Raw genomic sequence first — 9638 nt, forward strand, 5'->3', positions numbered from 1 at the left:
AATGCATGCTTACATTTTTCCAACTAGAAATTGATTTGGTTTATGTTTTTACACTTACCTATACCTTTATTTGTCCGTTTTAAGAAAAAAAACAACTCTTTGATGTGCAAAAAGATGAAAAACTATCTTATAAAATGAAAAGGACATTTTAATATCTCACGTTTATTATATAATAAGGTAACATTTTAATATGTCATGCTTCTTATATTGTGGTAGTGTAATTAAGAGAAGTAAAGAACCTTAGAGCACGTAAAAGAGTAAAAATATCCATATGCATTAAATGTGAAGTTCGATATTATTTTTATACTCAAACTATTTTATATCGATATGTGTACATATTTACACATTATTTTTACAATGTGGGAAATGATGATTTGTTTGAATATAATATGGAAATAATCGTGAATATTACATTGGATATTTTTTCACAACATTCCTAAATAGATTGAAATTTGAAATCTATATGATGAAGGTTAATCTTCCTTACATTTTTAGATTTATTAATTATTGATTTTCTATTTACACGTGCAATATATAATATGTGAAAAAAACAACATTGAAATAAACGTACTCACAAAATATAAAAAATAATAAGATATTTTGCAGCGAATAATTTTACGAGAAAACTCATCAAGAAGGTGAGGCTTCTTTGCTCTATTTTATTCGGAATGGAATGATGTAGATACAAATGACTAGGCACTACTTACGGATTTATTTTAGAAATATAGCCTATGGTACATTATAGAACACAAAATCCATGTATTATGCTCTCCCCCTATCCACTCTTATCTATTCTTCCTCTATTATGGAAAGAAATAGAAGGAAATAGAATGGAACCCATTTTTCTCCTAGTGGTGTAGATATAAATATCCCAAAAATCAAGTAGCAATTAGTTTTAACCCATTCCATCCTCAACATGGCTTACAAATCCAATATTTTTAATTTCCTTCATAATTCTCTCGAACTATGGTGTTTAACGACCATAGGTCAAATTCTACAAAGCATGAAATGTGCATCTAAACACTAATTAATGTCATTATTGGAATTCTATTAGAAAGGCCTTTATGTGTATAATATCATCATTGGGTACTATGCTTAAGTTACAATCTCTTCCTAGTTGGCATTTGCCAATGAAGTTTTATACCTTCCCTTGTGTGCATTGAGAATGAAGGATTTGGCATCCTTGATGAGGTGGTACGAGTTGGTTCTATGATGTAGGAGCGTCTTACCTCCAAGTCAAAATAAATTTTGACTAAACATAGGGGTATTTTGTTTACCAATGGAGATGGTTCCCTAAACTTTGATTACTTGTACTTTTCAATGTTTTCTTATAATTTAAAATTATTTTACATAGGATTAAGGATGTAATCAAACCTACCTCGAAGAAGGGATGTCAAGAACATTTGAATGAGATATAAAGACATTAGCTGGATTGGTTACATATCTTGAGACATAAGTGAATCTTCAAGATCCTAGATATAGGGGTTTTAGAGTCATTTAAGGATTTGAGGAGATTTTGGTTTAGTATCCTTAGTATAATTCTAAGCCTAAAGGAAGAGTAGCATCAAGAGATAAAGTAGTTGATATCATTGAGAGAAAATAGGTATAGTTAGGGCCAAGAGTAGTAAAGGCCAAATCAGAGGGTGACTATATGTTGATGAGACACATGTGCCCATATGTAATTATTTTTACAATTATATGTTAATGGGAGGAATCCCTATGTTCCGAATGTCTTAGACTCTATGTGATCTTATCCTTTGTTCATTGTTTATAAATGGCTCTATTTGGTGTGAAAAAGAATATCTGTAAATCATATGGATTATAGCGTAACGTAAAGTAGTTGTAGTAAGGTTCAAGAGGGATTTCACATGGAGAGAGAAAGTAAAAAGTATATAGAGGTCACAAATTCATTTTTGAAGCTTAGGAGCGAGTGTGCTTTGGGAGTAGTACTATAATAAACATAGAGGAATCGAGAACCTTTTATGTTAGGACTGCCAGAAGCCATTGATCATTGACCAAATGGTGTGGTCAAGGATCCAAATGATCATGTAGAATCAAGGTGTGGTGGAAGTGTAGAGGCCATGAATTATGAAGAGCATAACATAAGGATTCCAGACTTAGTTTAATTGAGTGTGTGTGAGTTCATCATATGAAGGAGGCACGAGAACTTCACTCAATGAACCTCCGACATACCACGTGCATTCAGGGCATACTAAACAATACCCTTAATTTGACTACATATTGGAAAATAGCTTTAAAAATCACATTATTTAACCCCCTACCAATACAAACCCAATACACCTTCCGAATTTAAAAAACCCCTACTTTCACTATATATTGTAGGTATCCAATTTTCATTAACATTTTTTATTCCCCTTTATAAATTTCATTGAATTTTAGCTCTATTTTTTATACCTGCCAATATAAAAACCCTTTACCCCCTATTATATGCTCAATATATTATGTTCATTTTTACTCAATATATATCCCCATTATGAATGCAGGTGGTAAGGTATTTCTCCCCCAATGAAGCCCCTATGGGCATAGGTTGGGCTAAAACAATCAAAACTCTGCTAAGAGATTCCTATCACAGGAAAAAATAACTAGAAGTATCCATCACAAAATTCTCTAATCAAGATTAGGTTTTAAATCAAGAGGTTAACACTTGATGGGAAATAATAGTGGAAAATGACACAGAAGAATATTCATCCTGGAGTCTATCTCCCCAACGATTTCCAATGCAGGTGGATTGCACTTCCTATCAAATTCCAAGGTGTAGGTTTAGGTCCCATGCTCATGTTGGTGGTCACCTAACCTTTATCCTATTACCATTCAAGCACTTTAATGGTTAAAGGAGGTCTTTGGTATATGAAAATGATAGGATAAGGATCTGGAAATTAATGAAAATATTTCCATCTCGAAGGCCAAAGTAGACGAGTATGTTAATGGGCTAAACAAAAGTTTAGGACCAGGATCGCCAATTGAGATGAAAAAGATAGGGTTCAACATTTATCGTAAAATAATCTCCATCCCAATGGTTTTTTCCCATAAATAAAATGGGGTTCTTTATACATAATGATCCAAACTTAAATAGGTATACAATTAGTTACATAAATAACCATAAATATAGAGATGCAGTTGAAATAACACTTCATTTCACTAATATAAAATATTGAAATATCCTTACAAATAGAATGGAAATAAAACTAGGTCGTGTGATGGTAACTTATCTCTGAGAAGAGATGCGGTGGCTACATGCCACTGAACTGTGTTACAATGAGTCTCAATGGCCTATTTATTCTTGAACAATAAGGGAAAACCCTAAACAACCAAAACCCAAACTCTAGGAGATGGAATGCAAAGAGTTTGTGGGGCCCATTAGGGTTAGTTATGCAACAAACTTTGTGGGGTCGTAACTTGGTCATATTATCTCCGTTTAGCACAAATGATACCTTGCTGGAAGGATCTCTCTGAGTACTATTGGATTTGTGGAATTACCCTTACTTGCAAGGGCCTACTGCGAACCTCAAAAAAATTCTATTTAGGGTGTCAGAACTTCTCCGGAAGTTGAGGTCCCCAAAAACTGATAAAGATAGTAAATACTGCAATGAACAAGGAAATGGATGAAGTTGACTAGAGATCGAGGTGGAATAGGTGGGTGGCCACCAATATCCACCTAGACCAGTGCTCCCTCCTTAGGAAGAAATGGTCTGCATTGCATGCAGATCCTCCATGAGGTGAGGAAATTTCTATTGAATTTGGTCCCTCGTGAACCACAAGTCCTCGTGAAGGCGTTGGCCTACTTTGACAACTCGATATAGCTAGATCCTTTTTTGGCAAGTGTGGCATGTTCCATGTGTTTTGGGTTTAAATATCTTGGTGTGAGTTGTTAGGCAATGTCAGATGTGTCCATCAATGGTGGAAAGTATGGTCGAAGGCGATCTACATTGAACACTTGGTGTAGACCAATAAAGGGTGGAATGCTGAGCTTGCAGGCATTATCCCTCACAGCCTTGGTGATGATGTATGGCCTATATCAGAGCAAGAGAAGCTTGTAGTGGGGTGTAGCGAGAAGCTCCTTCTGCAAATGTAGCCGAAATTTGTTGCCCACCTAGAACTTGTGTGACACCATATGATGATCATGACACTGCTTGTACTTAGAATTGGATATATCGAATATATCATGGACCTACTAGCAGATGTGTTGAATGCACTCAATTAAGTTGTTAGCCTTGTCGACTTCAGACTAGATTTGATTTGAATCTTCCTTAGTGGTTGCAAATGCTATGGCCACATCATGGGACATAATGGATGAAATCCAAGCCCTACCTGAAAGAAGTTGTGTCTTGTTGAGCTATGGAGAGTTATGTTGTAGCTATGATGGACATAGGAGACACTTTCATGCCATGTTTGTGGATGCTTCAATTTGTACACGTGCAAAAAGTTCATGATCATCTTATTGATGACCTTTTTTTGGCCATCAGTTTGTGGGTGGAAAGCTATGGACTTAGTAAGTTTGGTATCCAACATTGACAAAAGACTTGACCAAAATTCACTTAGGAATCTATTATCTCAATCTAATACAATGTACTATGGGATCCTAAAGTGTACCCACACTTGCTCAAATAAAATCTTAGCAGTGGCCTTCATTGTGATACTCTTGTTGTGGACCGCCATAATGGCCATCTTAGAGAATCTGTCGACGACCATGAAAATACAATAGTTTTTGTGCTTAGTAGAAGGAAGGTCTGACATGTAATCCATGGAGATGGATTCCCAAGGTCGATTAGGAGTAGACAGAGGAGTATATAAGCCTTTTTTCTAGATGGTTGTTTTGGAAATGGCACAGGCATTACAGGATCGAATGTTGTGCCTCCCAAATCATCTTGGGAAGCTCACTTGAAGGAACACAAATATGTCCCAGGTGGCATAATAATGCATCTTAGAGGTGAAAATTTGTAACTTTCTTAAGATCCAGGTGTCTCTGGTACATGTTGTGTTGGGCTTTTAATTTTCATTATTATTACTGCTTCTTAACATTAATTTCATCTATTTCCACTATTCTTTTATCACATTATTTACCATAATTTATTATATAATTCCATTTCATAATCATTTATGCTCTTGTGAATAAATAATGTCTTATCTATTTTATTTTAATAATTAATAATTATTATGCATGATTTTGGTTTATTCATTCGTTATAACCTCACTCATGATTTTAGCCTCCAAGATCTCTTCCAGATTGCAGATTTGGTCTTCACCAGATAATTAGATATTCCAACTTAGGAATTTGTTGGCATAAGAAGTGACAGTTTTACATTAGATGTTTTGGGCAAATGGAAGTGAATCTAGAAAATCTGAGATATGCGTTTTGTTCAGAACAAACCAAATCAGTTTTCCAAGAAGCAGTTTTCACAAAGTCGGGTTGTATTGGGAGAAAATTAGGGTTCTTCGAAGGAAAATTTTTCAGATTTGCTACTGCAACCATTTTCCAGAATTGCCCAATTGTAATAACCAAATTCGGCTTGTTCCAGCTGAATCATGATGGACAGATCTCTCAGATCTCATCTTGAATATTGAGATCAGTTTGTTGCAAGTTTCCTTTGGATGTTTATATATTTAAAATACATAATTTAGAGAGAGGGGAGCTAGCTGATGTAAGAATTAAGCCTTGTAACAATGGAACACTTGTTAATGAAATTTCCAGCCTTCTGGTATTTTTCTCAATATCTAAGTTAAGCACAACCCTGACCAGGGAGTTAGGCCCACTCTTCTAATCAGGTGTTGTGAGTGTGTCCCTTTTATGTATATTGTTTTACTTGTTGTATCTTCTTTATTGCCGTTACAGATTTCCATAGATTGTTGTGAATGCTTTTCTTTCTGCAATTTAATTTCCATTACTGTTATACCAATGCTTAGATTTCTTAATCACAAAAACTTGATTGATGTAGATTGTAACCTTTTCCCAGCATATACTTTGCGCGTTACCTTGAAAAGTGTATGCACTCAGATTGATGAATTAATGTAGGAAATGGGATTGAATAATTTGTTCATACTCGGACACCAACATTTTGGCGCCGTTGCTGGGGAAGGCTAACAAGGTGCAAGACATGATTTGTATTGACCAGAGTGTCAATCTCTCATCCTGGGGAGGGAATCGTCCTTTGACACCCTGCTCCAAGTCTTGAGCATATTTATATTTCTTGCATTTTTTCTTGTTTTTATTTTATAGGATCCACTCTCTCGTCTTGCAGAGGGAAAGAGTTCTTTCACCCTGCTCCAAGTCCTGAGCTTAGATTTTTTCCTACATTTTTGTTTGTTTTGATTTGGGAAAAAATAATCTCGTCTTGGGGAGGGAATGGTCCTTTAACACCCTACTCTAGGTCCTCAGCTTTAGATTTCCTTGTGTGAATTCTTTTCTTGTTTGGTTTCTTGTCATATGGAGGGAAGGGTCTTTTGACACCCTGCTCCAGGTCTTGAGCTTTATATTTCCTTTCAAATTATTTTTTTGAATAACTAGGAAGAAAAAGGTAGAAATTTGAAGAAATTTTGTCATTTCACTCAAGTAGTGATTTTTCCTTATGCATAAATCAAAAACATCATCATATGATAGTTTAAAAATGTCACATTTTTTTATCAGATTTAATATTTCTAAAATTTCATCTTTGATCCCTTTAATAATGAGTGCTTTTAAGATCTCTTTTTCGAAATGCTTATGCTTTGATTTTTGAAGGTTGTATTTAAATCATTCCAAATATTCCTCCAATCTTTCATCCTCCCCTTGTGTCATACTAAAAATATCTTCATTGGCCTTGCAATAGTCTTGGTACTTCTCCAATAATACATTCTTCATGTCCTCCCAAGTTTTGATACATTTCCCACCAAGGCTCATGAAGCATCGGAGAGCTTCTCCTTTTAGAGGAAGAGGAATCACTCAAATTTTTATCATTATTAAAATAATCATATCCTCTACAAAGTACTTCAAACCCAAATAAGAATGTATCTGGGTCCTCATTATCCAAACCATGAAAATTTGTTAGAGAAGATGGAGGAATTATGTGCATTTGTGTCACTCCTCCTAGATCATTTATAAGGAATTCAAAAGTAATAATGTGAGCCATTTCTTACCATAATAGAAGATGTTCTTCATGTGCTACTTTGAGGTCCCTCCTTTAGATATGCATATCAATTTGTTTCCCACCAAATTATGCATAAATCACAAACATCATCATATGATAGCTTAAAAATGTCACATTTTTTTATCAGATTTAATATTTCTAAAATTTCATCTTTGATCCCTTTAAGAATGAGTGTTTTTAAGATCTCTTTTTCCAAATTCTTATGCTTTGATTTTTGAAGGTTGTATTTAAATCATTTCAAATAGTCCTCCAATATTTCATCCTCCCCTTGTGTCATACTAATAATATCTTCATTGGCCTTGCAATAGTCTTGGTACTTCTCCATAGATTCTTCATGTCCTCCCAAGTTTTGATGCAGTTCCCACCAAGGTTCATGAAGCATCGGAGAGCTGCTCCTTTTAGAGTAAGAGGAATCACTCAACTTTTGACCATTATTACAATAATAATATCCTCTACAAAGTACTTCAAACCCAAATAAGAATGTATCTGGGTCCTCATTATCCAAACCATGAAAATTTGTTAGAGAAGATGGATGAATTATGTGCATTTGTGTCACTCCTCCTAGATCGTTGATAAGGAATTCAAAAGTAACAATGTGAGCCATTTCTTAACATAATGGAAGATGTTATTCATGTGCTGCTTTGAGGTTCCTCCTTTAGATATTCCTATCAATTTGTTTCCCACCCAATCTGTTTCACATACACAATTGCAGAAAACTTTTATCGAGATTGGACATGTTTCAAATCCAAAAAATGTAGAAGTTATGGAAGAAAAGGAGGTTTCTTCTTGTCTGCATCAACAAGTTGTTTTAGAAACTCAACAACTTCATGATATGAAAACTATGAGAAATCAAGAAATTAAAGGATATATTGAAGATTGGTTTCACTCTATCAATTGTTCGCAGCATCACTCCATACTTCAGCAATTTTTGACACCATATTTTCAAGGGAAGTTGGTCTCTCATATCCTAGTATTTATTGACAGACATTTCTGAAATCCAAGTGTGTATACACATGAGGCCTTATTTATAAAATGGCTCCATTGGAAGTACTCTTATATGTAAGTATGCTTTATTTTTCAAGGTAGAATAGGTTAGTGTAGAAAATAGAATAAATAAGCATATAAATATTTTTTGTTATATGTAGAACGAGTTGTGTTTTCTGCAACTTGTTGAGTATATCAATATCAATGGTAAATATTTAAATTTTATTGTGTATGTAGATGTATTATATTGAAAAATGGATTTCTACAAATACTCATCATCATTTTGAAAAAAAAAAAATTATCATATCTTAGGGCATGTGGGCTTGATAAAACCACTCAAATCACAGTCAGTACAGTCATGTTTTGAGGAAAAAAATGGGCATATTTTCAAAACTTGTTTCTATCCTAGGTATCCCTTTATTTCTGCTTTCTAATACAATTTGAATCACTTAATTTTTATTTGAAACGAAAATATTATGACTAAAACATTGACAGTATGCCTAGTAGGCAGCTCAGGAACAGAGTTGGTACAATCAACTTTTTGAGGCCTAAATGACTAGATTTTAGAAACCTGTTTATATGGCATATCACCCTATTAATATAGTTTACAATTCAATTTGAATCACCCAATTTAGATATGGTATGAGAAAGTTATTACCAAAATACTGACTATCTATCGTAAATCAACACCTTTGAAACTCTATTTTTCTGACTGTTCCTTCGCACTTTTGACCCATCAATTCTTCATGATTTCAAAAACTATTTATATTGGATATAGTTACACGAATCTAATTTAATTTCCAATTTGAATCAGTTCAATCTGTCATCAAATGAAAAAATTATGCTTAAAATATCAAATGTTAGTCTAAGCTGGGAAATCGAAAATGGCTCTGTTATTCTGGTTGTTATATGTAAATTTGACATATCATATCATGGCATTTTAAAAAATGTTTCAATTGGAGATATCCCTATTAATTCAATTTCATTCGGTTTTGGAATCACACAAATCAAATGAAAAAAAGAGATGTTATGATTAAAATACTGTTGGTTAGTATGGTTGGCCACCATTGTCCCGCAAGTAATAAATTAACTCTACTTTGTTATTTTTTCTCCATGGATTTGTTTTACAAAGTAACTAATTGTCAATTTTTTTCATATTTATTGGATTTAGAGAGCCCAATCACCTCTCTTCTTCCATGATTACATGTTTTATTACAGGTAGATGCTCGTTTTTTTGCAAGACCGAGCAGAATAAAGGAGGCCAATTTGTTTTTGAACAAGTGATTATTGAAAGAAGTGATAAAGAAATAATAGATTTTCATCCCAGCATCTATTAAGAAATCTAATATCATATAATTTAGATTCTTTCAAGGTGCCATGGATATTAATCATAAGAGGTTTCTGCAAATTATTCCTGTTATTTCTCACCAACAACATGAAGACTTTTTCATTACCTAATGAATTTATAACAAGAGAAATGGAGAATTGATTTCAATTTGAAAATCCAGGTCA

This window comes from Pinus tabuliformis, chromosome J, assembly GCF_031772625.1.
Source record: "Pinus tabuliformis cultivar Carrire ecotype Pingquan chromosome J, CPIR1, whole genome shotgun sequence".
Lineage (NCBI taxonomy): Eukaryota > Viridiplantae > Streptophyta > Pinopsida > Pinales > Pinaceae > Pinus > Pinus tabuliformis.